Source organism: Delphinapterus leucas, chromosome 1, assembly GCF_059928025.1.
Source record: "Delphinapterus leucas isolate spDelLeu-1000000601 "Yukka" chromosome 1, BTC_Dleu_Yukka2, whole genome shotgun sequence".
In the NCBI taxonomy this organism is placed as follows: domain Eukaryota; kingdom Metazoa; phylum Chordata; class Mammalia; order Artiodactyla; family Monodontidae; genus Delphinapterus; species Delphinapterus leucas.
The window spans coordinates 15,629,070-15,643,596 of NC_143129.1; the positions used below are offsets into that span (position 1 = coordinate 15,629,070).

General features: G+C 41.9%; 1 pseudogene; it reads right to left on the minus strand.

Annotated features, from left to right (window-relative positions):
- Window positions 1–754: 754 nt before the first annotated feature.
- On the minus strand, window positions 755–11,634 carry LOC149750415 (ATP synthase F(0) complex subunit g, mitochondrial pseudogene; annotated as a pseudogene).
- Between the last annotated feature and the right edge of the window lie 2,893 nt (window positions 11,635–14,527).

The following is a 14,527-nucleotide window of genomic DNA, read 5'->3' on the forward strand; positions in this document are numbered from 1 at the left end:
TTTTTATTTCTATACATATTTTTCCCATTAAATAACCCGCTAGATTGTGTTATGAATCCTGAGAACAAAAGATATGTCAAGGATTTATCACATAAACCTGAGAACTTTGCACTTCTTATTTTTTTCACAGCTACTCGGAATGATCATCTGTGGGTTGAAGCTGCTGCATATATGAAATGAATGAATGCTCTTTGAGGAATGCAAAGCAGAATTCTTTGTTCTAGTGGTGTAGGAATTGTGCTGACAGTGAAATATTTATAAGGTAATTATAAGTTAGGTGTACTTGATAAATGCTTTGTGATGATAAAATTCACTTGATAATAAAGAAATATTTTTATTGAAACATAGTTCTTTTACAATGTTGTATTAATTACTGCTGTCCAGCAAAATGATTCAGTTATACACACACACATATATATATATTTTTTTTAATATTTTTTTATATTGTTTTCCATTATGGTTTATCATAGGATATTGAATATAGTTCTCTGTGCTATACAGTAGGACTTTGTTGTTTATCCATTCTACATATAAAAGTTTACATCTGCTAAGCCCAGCTTCCCACTCCATCCCTCCTCCAACCCCGTCCCCCTTGGCAACCACCAGTCTGTTCTCTGTGGCTGTGATTCTGTTTCTGTTTCATAGATAGGTTCATTTGTGTCATATTTTAGATTCCACATATAAGTGATATCATATGGTATTTGTCTTTCTCTTCCTGACTTATTTCACTGACTATTATAATCTCTAGTTGCATAAAGAAATATTTTAGACTTTGAAAAAGATGATAGCATGTTGAAGAGACATCATAAGTTCTTTAACAGCTGATGAGTTAGATGGGCCTCTGTGAGGCTCCTGGGCTCATGGGTGTGTTCCAAGAGTGAGCTTCCTGAGAAACCAAGGTGAAAGTACTGCTCAGACAAATGTATGGACACCAAGGTGGGGAAAGAGGAGGTAGGATGAATTGGGAGATTGTGACTGACATATATACACTACTATGTATAAAATAGATAACTAGTGAGAACCTACTGTATAGCACCGGGAACTCTACTCAGTGCTCTGTGGTAACCTAGATGGGAAGGAAATCCAGAAAAGAGGGCATATATGTATATGTATGGCTGATTCACTTTGCTGTACAGCAGAAACTAGTATAAATTGTAAAGCAACTATATTCCAATTAAAAAAAAAAAAAAGAAAGTACCTCTCAGTACGATGATCTGCCTCTGAAATAATATAGCACCATCACCTCCACACTCTATTGCTTGAAATTGTCTCAGGTGTCTTCCCAGATTCAAGACATGAGGGTGAAGAATAAATCCCAGTACTTGATGTGACGCATGTCTGAATCAAGAGTCACCTTGTGAGATCATGTAGAATGGGAGTGATCATTGTGGTCATCTTTAGAAAATATAATCTGTTGCAGGGATATAGTAGAGACATTAAAACTTCCATATTTGTGGAAAGAATTCAGATAGTGAAGTTCTGAACATGAGAACTGGATGATCAGAGTTGCCATTGACTTAGTCAATCTGAGAAGCCCAGTGTTGGTGTTGCCGATTTGGGACAGTCTATGGGAAGCTATGGTGACTGCTGTTACACTACCCGGCATTTAGTGATGGGGCCGTGCTGCTCTTATTCTGCAGGGCTGGCAGTCCACAGCCAGCACTGTATACAGAGCAGAGGGAGAGAGGACCAGCTGGGACGTGGGGAGCAGCCCTGCGGCTGTTTGTCATGTCGTGTCGTGAATCTAACCACGATAACCTTCAAGCAGTCATGGTATCTGCCTTCCTTCCATCTCTAAAATATTGTACCATTTACTTTTGTAAGTTATGAGAAATATAGTTCCCTCTTAACAAATTTGCCACTATGCAAAGCACCCCACTGAACCTAATGTGATCCGCTGAGAAGAAGGTAACATAGGTGGAGTGCGCACATTTCAACAGGCCCCTGAACAAACTTTCTTCTCAAGCTGCTCTAGTTGAGCACAGTTTTGTTTTGTTATTTTTTTTTGATTTTGACGCATCGTCTTATTTTATTCAAATAGCAGTCTGCTCACACATGGTCCAAGAACACCCAAATAACAAAGCAAAGATTGGTCTTCAAACATTATAGCCAATGATGCCATGCTTGTCTATGATCTCGCCAACATAAAACCACATCCACGCCTCAGTGGCCACCAAACCATTCAGTAGAGCTTCCTTAACTGTAAGCTGTTTGAAGCTACCAGTTTGAGCACTACTGATAATTTTTTTCAAGATCTGAATAACTGTAGGGATCTCAGCAGGGGTTGGAGGAACCAGCTCAACCTTGGCATAGTGCCAAAATGTGGCCAATCGAGGCTTTGAGTGAGCCACAGCAGCGCTGACCAGCGCCGGGGCCTTCTCCGCGAGGTTACGGGCAAACTGGGCCATGGTTCTAGGACGGAAAGCCCGTCGCGCCGACTGGCCAGCTGAATGACACCTCTCCTTTCTTAATGTTGATAGATAGGCCCACAAGCAATTTTGCAATATTTAAAAAAAATAATCTAAGAGACTTCCCTGGTCGCGCAGTGGTTAAGAATCTGCCTGCCAATGTAGGGGACACGGGTTCGAACCCTGGTCGGGGAAGATCCCACATGCTGCGGAGCAACTAAGCCCATGCACCAAAACTACTGAGCCCACGTGCCACAACTGTGGAAGCCCACGCACCTAGAGCCTGTGCTCCGCAACAAGAGAAGCCACCTCAATGAAAAGCCCATGCACCTCAATGAAGAGTAGCCCCAGCTTGCCCCAGTTGAGTAGCCCCAACTAGAGAAAGCCCGCATGCAGCAATGAAGACCCAACACAGCCAAAAATAAATAAATAAATAAATAAATAAAATAATAATCTCTGAGTTTAACCTTGCAATTCCTGAGAATAATGAGGGTCATTGAAAAGAGATCACAAATTAATGCTGAAGTGTAAAGATCCTGAGCTTGTTATTTAGTTTCAAGGAATCTTAAACTTTATATAAATGAAAGAAGAATCATTGTCCAATATATCAACACATATTTTTGGTCTCTTACTCTGTGCCCAGGACGCAAAAAAGGGTACAAAAATAGAAGGCATGACATTTGTCTTAAAATTACTTACATGGTTTACAAGGAGACAGATTAGACACAAATGGGAGATTCAGATGATGATAAATAGGTTACCATTAAAAGCTAACATGTATGTTACATATCAATGTAATAAAAATTTCAAAAAGAAATTTTTGTTAAGGACACATTAGAACACTTCTTGCAAGAGGGATAGAACTGGGTTTTGACGGTCAGATAAGATTTGGAGATGTGAAAAGGATTCAGGAACACATTACTTGGGTGATATGAAGAATTAATGATTTGAACAACCAAATGGTGAATTTAGTTCTTTTCTCCTTAAGAGTCTGAAATCTGTAAAACAGAGCATAAATAAAGATGTGAAGGATAAGTTTGTTGTTTTTTTTTTTTTTTGAGAGGATGACTGAGATCGTACATGACTTACTATAAGTCCTGGGAAACTTAAATGGAAGTTAAGTGGTCATGAACACTGCTGAAAATTCCTCAACAAATTTATGGGACTTATTTTCTTTTTACATCCTTTTCATAAGCCTGCATACACAAACTCAAATTACAGTCTGTGGGCAGATAATTGAAGCTCTTGGTTCCTTTTACTGAGGATAAGTTCGCTCATTTTCTATAGCATCACAATAGTTTCAGTATGGCTTAATCATGCTAAGCTTTAGCATTTAAAGCACTTTACGTAATATAATTTTACTACGGCACAAATTAATGTTTCAGAGTCTTCTCCAACAAGTGTATAAAATATACGAGGATACAGTACCATTTAGGAAGAGCCGCAGTAATGTGACTATCAAGACTCATTTCTTTTAGTGTTCTGGTTCTCCCCAAATGACGTCTACCGGCTCTCTGAATTACCTTGGTTGTTTCCCTTTGTTGTTTTGACTAGCAAACTATAACAAATTTTCTTCTGTTCAAACACAAACACTTCTTTCTAATTTCTGTGCTGAGCTTTTCCAGTTTTTTTTTAATATTTCCCTTCTTTGGGGTTTTCATAAACAATATATTATGCTAATGATATTAATGATCTGTTCTCTCTTCTGCTTTTCAGATCCGTGACAGGCTAGTTAATCTTCAGTGGAATATGCAAATAGAATTTCTGAATTTGGCCTGCAGATACCTTTGAGAGGTAAGTGTAAAAGTTAACTTCACTAACAAAATCAGTGCCTGCAGAAGCGTTCCTATTTCGCGGTTAGTATATTGAATGTATCATCAGTTGCATTTAAGAAACGTTATTTAAATCAGACGTTGATTGATTGATTGTGCTTTAAATGTTTACCTTGAGTCTGAGTCTCTGAAAAGTCACAGTATTTCCAAAGACTTCTCGAAATACTTTCAATAGTGATACAGGTAAATCTATGAGTTTTGCATTTTTACTGCCAGATGCTGAGAAAAGTGAGGAAGACTTCATGAGAGAAAAGCAATGTTGGATTAATATTTGTTCTTTCTTTGTCTAACTTTCAAGGAAAAGGGTCCTTTTTAGGATCTTAGTTGCAGTCATTCAAATTATTAGTAATGCAACCTTTTTGCAAATCAAAATATATTTATTAACGTATTTGCTCCCATGGTGACTAAAAAGAAGGGAAAAAGCATTCTGTGCAATATTAATTGTAATGTTGCTTGAAGTTTAAAATTCTCAGACTATTTTAAAACTTAATTTCACAGATAATAAGCACTTAAATAGTGGTTCCTCCTGTCACTGAAATGCAATTCCATGCGAAACTTAAATCCTTCTTTGACTCTCCAGAGATAAAATTGGGTATGGCATAAACCTTTGATGACACAATAGCAATTGTAGCTTGCAAAACCATTTTAATTGACTGTGTACCTGGTTATAGGTTGGATTGGCTGGGCAACAAATTTTGAGATAGAGATTAGCATGCAGGATGTTTGCTAAGGAGTGCTTTTGGGATCCACCCTGTGTAAGGGAGAAAAGAAAGCAGAGGTTCAGCTGTGAAGTCATCCTAATAAAGACCTCCACTGACCTTCACAGGGACCATGGACCTGGGATTCAAAACTATCTCAAGTTAGGGTGAGGGATCCAGGCCTTTTCTTCTCATGTTGATAGTAATTAGAGGTAGAGTGCCTCTGGATGGATGTGTAACCTTAGAGAGGCAGGTATTTTTATCTGAGGCAGTCCCCGAGGAGGCTGGACATGGAGAGCTGTTTTCTGGCAAGACTCCCAGCAAATACAGGAATATTTCCATCATTCTGAAGATCATATTCTCCATCACAATTCTCCTTATAGATTCTCTGCTGGGAGCAGCTCTTTCAAGATTCTAGTGGGTGTCTCTTCCTGGGGAAAATTAGCAACGCAAGGTAGATAGGACGCATTGCAGCCCCCATCACTGTAATGATCCCTTCTCCCCTATCCATTCTAGACATCCCCCTCACCTTTAGCAAAGACCCCTGCTGGTCACAGTGGTTTACTTGTTTGTCATGACACAGAATCTTCTCCTTGAGGGGTCTGACACCCTGTTGTCAGACCGAGCAGGGAGAGAAGTCCTGGGATGAGAAACACCTGGGTGACTGGTGCTGGCGGCCCCTCTTCCAAGACTCCTCCATAAGAAGTCTGGCTCACACCACCTATCAAGCAAACCCCAATCCTTGTGGATGCCTCATCCCCCCAGGCTTCCTCCCAGCTCCGGGTCACAGTGCAGAGATACCTCTCCCCTGGGAGCCCAGCCAGGTACAGGGGGACGTGCTCTGACTGAAAGGCTGTGCAGGGGAGGGACTTCCCTAAGCCAGAAGAGGTGGGGGTGAGCTGCACCTGCATGGGCCACAGATCCAGAGCCTTCCAGTGTGCCAGTGTCCCGGGTTAGGGTTAGGCTTAGGATTGGGGTTAGCCCACCCCAATGTGGGCTTCTGGTGTGGAACCCTGTGGCCCCAATCAGATGTCTGCCAAGGTCCAAGGCCACAGCAACCCAAATGTGACACTGCATGTCCTCGGGACCAGTAGTTCCTCCCGGCAGCTGCAAGTTTGTCCCAGGAGATTGTCTTTACCTGTTCCTCAAGTCTTTCCCCTGAAGAACAGCCTCAGGGCATTCTTCTCCCTATCTGACCAGACCAGATGCCCACAGCCTGCGATGGGGGAGCTGGTCCTTTCCCCTGGGTCCCTCCAGCAGGAATTAGTCTCCTCTTTTGAACACCATGAGGACGCTGAGAGCAGGGACACAGTCTGAGTGGGTGGAGTGTGGGGATTCCCGGGAACGTGAGGAGGGTGCAGCTAAAGCCTGCAGGGCTATAGGCACAGAGAACACAGATTCCCCAAATGGCTCACTGGGATTGATGATAAATTGGGCCACTCCTATTTCCACTTCCTGGGTCCCTGGCACATGTGGTCCACCTACTGGGGACATACAGCATATAAAGATCTTCTGTTTAAAGTGCCTAGTGTGCCCTGGAGGATGGTGTATCATCCTTGTAAAGTATTACCTCTGAGCTGGTGCTTCAGCGCTACCTTTAATGGGCTGTTCCAGTGCTTTATCAGGCTGATAGCTTCTGGGTGCTGTGGTTTGTGACATGAGCAGTGGATCCCATGCTCATAGACCCACTCTCACACGTCCTTTGCTATAAGACAAGCCCTTTTGGGTCTGATGCAATATTATGAGGGAAACTGTCAATGAATCAAGCACTCTCTAAGCCCTCAAATAGTGGTTTTGGGTGAAGCTGTGGGCAGGAAAGATAAACCCATACCTGGACTATGTCTTTATTTCTGTTAAAATAAATAGCTAGCCCTTCATTGAAAGAGGTCCAGTGTAGTCAGTTTGCCACCAAATGGCCAATTAGTTTTCTCAAAAGCTGGTGCATATTGGGGGGCCCGTTTGTTATCAGTGTGTACCTGTAGAGCAGCAGAAGCTAGATCAGCCTCGGTGAGTGGGCACCCATGCTGTTGAGCTCATGTCTAGCAGCTCCCATCTTTGTCACCATGGCTACTTGGTTCATGAACACATTATGCCAGCGACTGGGTGGCTAACACTAGAGGCCGGCTGACATCAACCGCCCAAGGAATTTTCTCCACCTGGGTTGTTGAGTGCCTTTGCCCTGGGCATGCCTTAATTTCTTTTTCACTTATTTCTGATCTGATCTTTATGATTTCTTTCCTTCTGCTAACTTTGGGGTTTTTTGTTCTTCTTCCTCTAATTGCTTTAGGTGCAAGTTTAGGTTGTTTATTCGAGATGTTTCTTGTTTCTTGAAGTAGGATTGTATTGCTATAAAATTCCCTCTTAGAACTGCTTTTGCTGCATCCCATAGGTTTTGGGTCAGCGTGTCTTCATTGTCATTTGTTTCTAGGTATTTTTTGATTTCCTCTGATTTCTTCAGTGATCTCTTGGTTATTTAGTAGTGTATTGTTTAGCCTCCATGTATTTGTATTTTTTACAGATTTTTTTCCTGTAATTGATATCTAGTCTCATAGCGTTGTGGTCGGAAAAGATACTTAATACAATTTCAATTTTCTTAAATTTACTAAGTCTTGATTTGTGACCCAAGATATGATCTATCCTGGAGAATGTTCCATAAACACTTGAGAAGAAAGTGTATTCTGTTGTTTTTGGATGGAATGTCCTATAAATATCCATTAAGTCCATCTTGTTTAATGTATCATTTAAAGCTTGTGTTTCCTTATTTGTTTTCATTTTGGATGATTTGTCCATTGGTGAAAGTGGGGTGTTAAAGTCCCCTACTATGACTGTGTTACTGTCTATTTTCCCTTTTATGGCTGTTAGCATTTGCCTTATATATTGAGGTGCTCCTATGTTGGGTGCATAAATATTTACAATTGTTATATCTTCTTCTTAGGTTGATCCCTTGATCATATGTAGTGTCCTTTGTCTCTTGTAATAGTCTTTATGTTAAAGTCTATTTTGTCTGATATGAGAATCGCTACTCCAGTTTTCTTTTGATTTCCATTTGCATGGAATATCTTTTTCCATCCCCTCACTTTCAGTCTGTATGTGTCCCTAGTTCTGAAGTGGGTCTCTTGTAGACAGCATATATATGGGTCTTGTTCTTGTACCCATTCAGCCAGTCTATGTCTTTTGGTTGGAGCATTTAATCCATTTACATTTAAGGTAGTTATTGATATGTATGTTCCTATTACCATTTTCCTAATTGTTTTGGGTTTGTTATTGTAGGTCTTTTCCCTCTCTTGTGTTTCCTGCCTAGAGAAGTTCCTTTAGCATTTTCTGTAAAGCTGGTTTGGTGGTGCTGAATTCTCTTAACTTTTGCTTGTCTGTAAAGGTTTTAATTTCTCTGTTGAATCTGAATGAGATCCTTCTTGGGTAGAGTAATCTTAGCTGTAGGTATTTTCCTCTCATCACTTTAAATATGTTCTGCCACTCCCTTCTGGCTTGCAGAGTTTCTGCTGAAAGATCAGCTGTTAACCTTATGGGGATTCCCTTGTATGTTATTTGTTTTCTTTCCCTTGCTGTTTTTAATATTTTTTTCTTTGCATTTAATTTTTGATAGTTTGATTAATATGTGTCTTGGCATGTTTCTCCTTGGATTTATCCTTTATTGGACCCTCTGCCCTTCCTGGACTTGACTATTTCCTTTCCCATATTTGGGAAGTTTTCAACTACAATCTCTTCAAATATTTTCTCAGTCCCTTTCTTTTTCTCTTCTTCTTCTGGGACCCCTATAATTCGAACGTTGGTGCGTTTAATGTTGTCCCAGTGTCTCTGAGACTGTCCTCAGTTCTTTTCATTCTTTTTTCTTTATCCTGCTCTGTGGTAGTTATTTCCACTATTTTATCTTCCAGGTCATTTATCCGTTCTTCTGCCTCAGTTATTCTGTTATTGATTCCTTCTAGAGAATTTTAAATTTAATTTATTGTGTTGTTCATCATTGTTTGTTTGCTCCTTAGTTCTTCTAGGTCCTTGTTAAACGTTTCTTGTATTTTCTCCATTCTTTTTTCAAGATTTTGGATCATCTTTACTATCATTACTCTGAATTCTTTTTCAGGTAGACTGTCGATGTCCTCTTCATTTGTTTGTTCTGGTGGGTTTTTACCTTGCTCATTCATTTGTTGTGTGTTTCTCTCTCTTCTCTTTTTGCTTAACTTACTGTGTTTGGGGTCTCCTTTTCGCAGGTTGTAGGTTTGTAGTTCCTGTTGTTTTTGGTGTCTGCCCCTAGTGGGGAGTGTTGGTTCATTGGCTGGTGTAGGCTTCCTGGTGGAGGGGACTGGTGCCTGTGTTCTGGTGGATGAGGCTGGATCTTGTCTTTGTGGTGGGCAGGACCATGTCCAGTGGTGTGTTTTGGTGCATCTGTGACCTTAGTATGATTTTAGGCAGCCTTTCTGCTAATGGATGAGGTTGTGTTCCTGTCTTGCTAGTTGTTTGGCATAGGGTGTCCAACACTGTAGCTTGCTCGTTTTTGAGTGGAGCTGGGTCTTAACGTTGAGATGGAGATCTCTGGGAGATTTTCGCTGTATGATATTACACGGAGCTGGGAGGTATCTAGTGGACCAGTGTCCAGAACTCGGCTCTCCCACCTCAGAGGCACAGGTCTGACACCCAGCTGGAGTTTGAAGACCCTGTCAGCCACTCGGGTCAGAAGAAAAGGGAGAAAATAAGAAAGAAAGAAAGAGAGAGAGAGAGAGGGAGGGAGGGAGGGAGGGAGGGAGGGAGGAAGAAAGAAAGAAAGAAAAGTAGAATAAAAAAATTAAGTTATTAAAATAAAATTTTTTTAAAGTATTAAAAATAAAAAAAAGAAAGAAGAGAGCAACCAAACCAAAAAAGAAGTCCACCAATGATAACAAGCGCTGAAAGCTACACTAAAACAAAAAAGAGGAAGAGAACCAAATCAATAAACAAATCTACCAATAATAATAAACTCTAAATACTAAACTAAGATAAACGTAAGACCAGAAACAAATTAGATGCAGAAAGCAAACCCCAAGCCTACAGTTGCTCCCAAAGTCCACCACCTCAATTTTGGGATGATTCCTTATCTGTTCAGATATTCCACAGATGCAGAGTACATCAAGTTGATTGCGGAGATTTAATCCACTGCTCCTGAGGCTTCTGGGAGGGATTTCCCTTTCTCTTCTTTGCTCTCACAGCTCCCGGGGCTCAGCTTTGGAATTGGACCCGCCTCTGCGTGTAGGTCGCCTTCAGGCTTCTGTTCTTCTCTCAGACACGATGGGGTTAAAGGAGCAGCTGATTCGGGGGCTCTGGCTCACTCAGGCCGGGGGGGAGGGAGGGGTGCGGATGCGGGGCAGGCCTGCGGTGGCAGAGGCCGGCGTGATGTTGCACCAGCCTGGGGCGCGCCGTGCGTTCTCCCAGGGAAGTTGTCCCTGGATCCTGGGACCCTGGCAGTGGCGGGCTGCACAGGCTCCCCGGAAGGGAGGTGTGGAGAGTGACCTGTGCTCGCACACAGGCTTCTTGGTGGCGGCAGCAGCAGCCTTAGTGTCTCATGCCCATCTCTGGGGTCCACGCTGCTAGCTGTGGCTCGCGCCCGTCTGTGGAGCTCATTTAGGCAGTCCTCTGAGTCCCCTCTCCTCGCGCACCCCAAAAGAATGGTCTGTTGCCTCTTCGGCAGCTCCAGACTTTTCCCCGGACTGCCTCCCGGCTAGCCGTGGCGCACTAACCCCCTGCAGGCTGTGTTCACGCCGCCAACCCTGGTCCTCTCCCCGGGATCTGACCTCCGAAGCCCGAGCCTTAGCTCCCAGCCCCCACCCGCCCCGGCGGGTGAGCAGACAAGCCTCTCGGGCTGGTGAGTGCCGCTCGGCACTGATCCTCTGTGCGGGAATCTCTCCGCTTTGCCCTCCGCACCCCTGTTGCTGCGCTCTCCTCCATGGCTCTGAAGCTTCCCCCTCCGCCACCCGCAGTCTCCGCCCGCGAAAGGGCTTCTAGTGTGTGGAAACCTTTCCTCCTTCACGGCTCCCTCCCACTGGTTTAGGTCCCGTCCCTATTCTTTTGTCTCTGTTTTTTCTTTTTTCTTTTCCCTACCCAGGTACGTGGGGGAGTTCCTTGCCTTTTGGGAGGTCTGAGGTCTTCTGCCAGCGTTCAGTAGGTGTTCTGTAGGAGTTGTTCCACGTGTAGATGTATTTCTGATGTATTTGCGGGGAGGAAGGTGATCTCGGCATTTTACTCCTCCGCCATCTTGAAGGTCTCCTGGTTCATATCGTACACAACACCGCTACTGTGGGTCAGCAGATGTGTTTCCTTCTCGCAGTCACTCAGGTGCACCGAGGCACCTGGCTGGCAAGCATTGCTGGTACCTGGCAGGGAGAAGAGAGAGGGTCTCACAGTGGAAATTAAATGCTCCTGCTCAGAAGTGACATTCACCAATCGTGACTCATTTTTCAGAACATGTTACATTGTTAAATGAATCACACGAAACCACTGAGGCCTAGAAGTACAACCCCACCATGTATTTGGAGAGGAGGAAAGTCAGAAATATTTCAGGGACAGCACCAGTGACCATAGTGAGCACCACCAAGAGAGAGAAAATAAATTGTTATGTTGCTCCTTTCCCTTTAAGAAACGGAGGTGGAAGAAGGCTTTTGATGGATGTGCCTTATCAGGGCACGTTCATACAAAGGAAAGAGAACTGAGTGGAAAGTACGGAGCTCAGTTATTCTGCTCGATGAAGGAAGGGAAGTACAAAGGTGAGAACGTCTTGAAGAAGAGAAGCTGATCCTCCTGGGTGTCAGTAAATGACTTCTACAAAGAGAGAGAGAGGGTGGCATCTAATATTTATAACTGTTGGTGCGTTCATCCCCATTACAACCCCAAACTTCCCTACAGTCTGTCATACTGCAAAATGCCTTGTATAAAGGCTTGTTTTTGTTTGTTCTGAATAAATTAAAGAGGTGGAGCTACACATCTATGTGGGCACAGAGAGGAGAGAGAGAGGGAGAGGAACCTTAAACTGAGAATGAAATACTAGGTACCAGGATGTGGAACAAGTGTCAGTCCTGGAAATTGCACATACTTGTGAGAGCATTGAATTGCCCACAGAATTATAGGATACAGTAATCAAAACCATTTTATTTAAAACTCAAAGGCCTGAGTCACTTCAGCTGGGATCTGAATGATATTCTAATATATTGTCTCTCTGTTTGTGCTAGCTCGAAGTACATGCTTTACATCCGAAACCAAAGGAAATGGGAATAAAACATGTTATAGAATACTAAATAACCAAGAGAAACTGCATAGATTTTCTACATTGATAACAAAGGAAGCATGGCAATTATATGAGAGAAAAATTTTAAAGCATATTTTACACACTTGGGTTTTTCCAGACTAATTTTGCTCCACAGCCAAGGTAACAATGCATGTTATTTACAGTCTACCTGTGCTTTGGATGAGAGGACACTGGATCATTTTAGCTTCAAATGCCTTTTACTTTTTGACACAAGCCTTTAAATTCACAATAGTCTGAATTGCTAAGAAAAAGCTACTATCTGCCTAGAACACCATGCTCTATAAAAGAGAATAATATCCCTTAGCTAAATGCTTTCACACATGGAGGATTTTAATCCTTCTGTTTTTCAGAAACATTACATGAAACTTAAAGGAGGTCTTCTTGTTTTAAGAACATCAAGATATATCATTTGATTTTCCAGATGATTCACATAAACAAACAAACATTATTTTTAAAAAGATGTTTGTAAGAAGAAGTAAATGGGGAGGTTTTGAATGTAGTTCCTTTAGCCAGGCTTCTGACATGTGGAAGGGCCAGATGCTCACACAGATGAAACAGTCAGACAGCCTGCTTTTAAGATGCTCCCGTGGCCAGCATCTCCTCCTCCATCCTCATGATAAAGGTACACACCTATATTTGGCTTGTGGGTATCACAGGCACCCACCTCCATGTGGCTGCTCTCTCTATTCAAGGTAGATGGTCCCTCCTTTTTCCTGAACATGCAGCACTGAGGGAGATTGCCCTGTACCTTATGTCAGCTCAGCACACTCAGGCTTCACACTTGAGAAGGTGAGGCTTGTCATGTCGAAATAAGAATTCTAAGTGGGCAATTTCAGGAAATTGAAGGGCAGTCAATGGACCTTCCCACTGCTCCCTTCCCTTCCTCTCTTACCTTTACTTCCCTGTGGGAGTTTTTAGCTCGGGGCCGAGTTACTGGCAAGCTCATGAATGACAGAAGTTAGGGACTGTCTTCCAACCGCAGCCCCAGCTGACTCCAGGGACCGCACTCTCTACAAGAATTTAACAGGCATACTGTGTTTCACTATGTGCAACTTCTGTAAAGATATCCAAATGTAAAGCATTTTCAAAGTAGCATGCAGATGCTGCTTCATAAAAAATGATCAAGTTTTAGCTCAAACATTACACTAAATCTTTTAAAAGCGAAGATGTTTAAGTCCTCTGATGTTTTTGCGTGGCTGTGTAGGTCCCACAACCATGTTAAAATTTGTAGACGTGAATGAAAAATATGTAGACTTGTGAGCCTTATAAAGCTAATTACCGATTTTTATTCTTAGCTCAGTATCCCTCTATTATACATTTAAGCCATGAATATTCTTAATTTTTCTAACTGTTTATCAATACTTTAAATCATCAAGTCATTTCATTATGACAATTTGGTGAAATGTGTGTTGTGGTTTTGAGAAAGATTCATAGGAAACAACACAAATTCCTAAAAATCAAGAGACCAATTTATTTGACACTGTTAATAACTTTTTTCTTCTTAAATGGGCCATTTCATAAGCCTTTAAGAAAGATCATTTTATATCTTTGGTTGCAATTGTTTTATGCATCTGTTTTTTTATTTGCTCTGCAAAGTCTAAGACCACTGCTGTAGCTTTGCAATCTCAACTCCTAAGTCACTGAAATCTGAAATATCAGATTTCAGACTAGCATTTCATATGCTTCCATGTTTGCCTCAGAACAGCTTGGAATTTTTTATATTTATACTTTAGGCATAAACTAGATTAAATTCAAGGTGGCTTGACCTTAGTTACAATGATAAAATGGGGAAAATGTTATCATCTCTCTCTCTCTAAAGTTTCTTCCCTCTTTAATATTATATATGTATATACACACATATATACAAATACAAGCATACAGATGTGCATATATACAAATACATAAATATGTATGGCTACTTTTTTGATTCCTTGCTCCTTATTGTTCAATGATTCCTTGGTTTTACTCTGTCGCCTGCTATGTCCTTTTTTTCTGAAAATTTGAAAAGGAAAACAAAAGCTTAGGGGAACAAAAGTTGCTGCCCTAAAATGTCTCTTTGGTGTGTGGCTTATTTCGAGCTGAAAACAATCAAGGCTCAAAGACTCAGGAAGAAACTTTGACCTTCCTGCTAACAGCCTAAAAGGATTTACATAGAGGGCCTACTACAGGAAGAGAGCTGTCACCAGAGATCTCTGTAATGAATAGGGGCTAGGTGTGGAAGGGGAAACCCTTAGAGATCAGGGTCCTCTCTGTGTCCCATTTCTCCAAGGCTCAGCAAACATTTATTTACCAAACATTTAC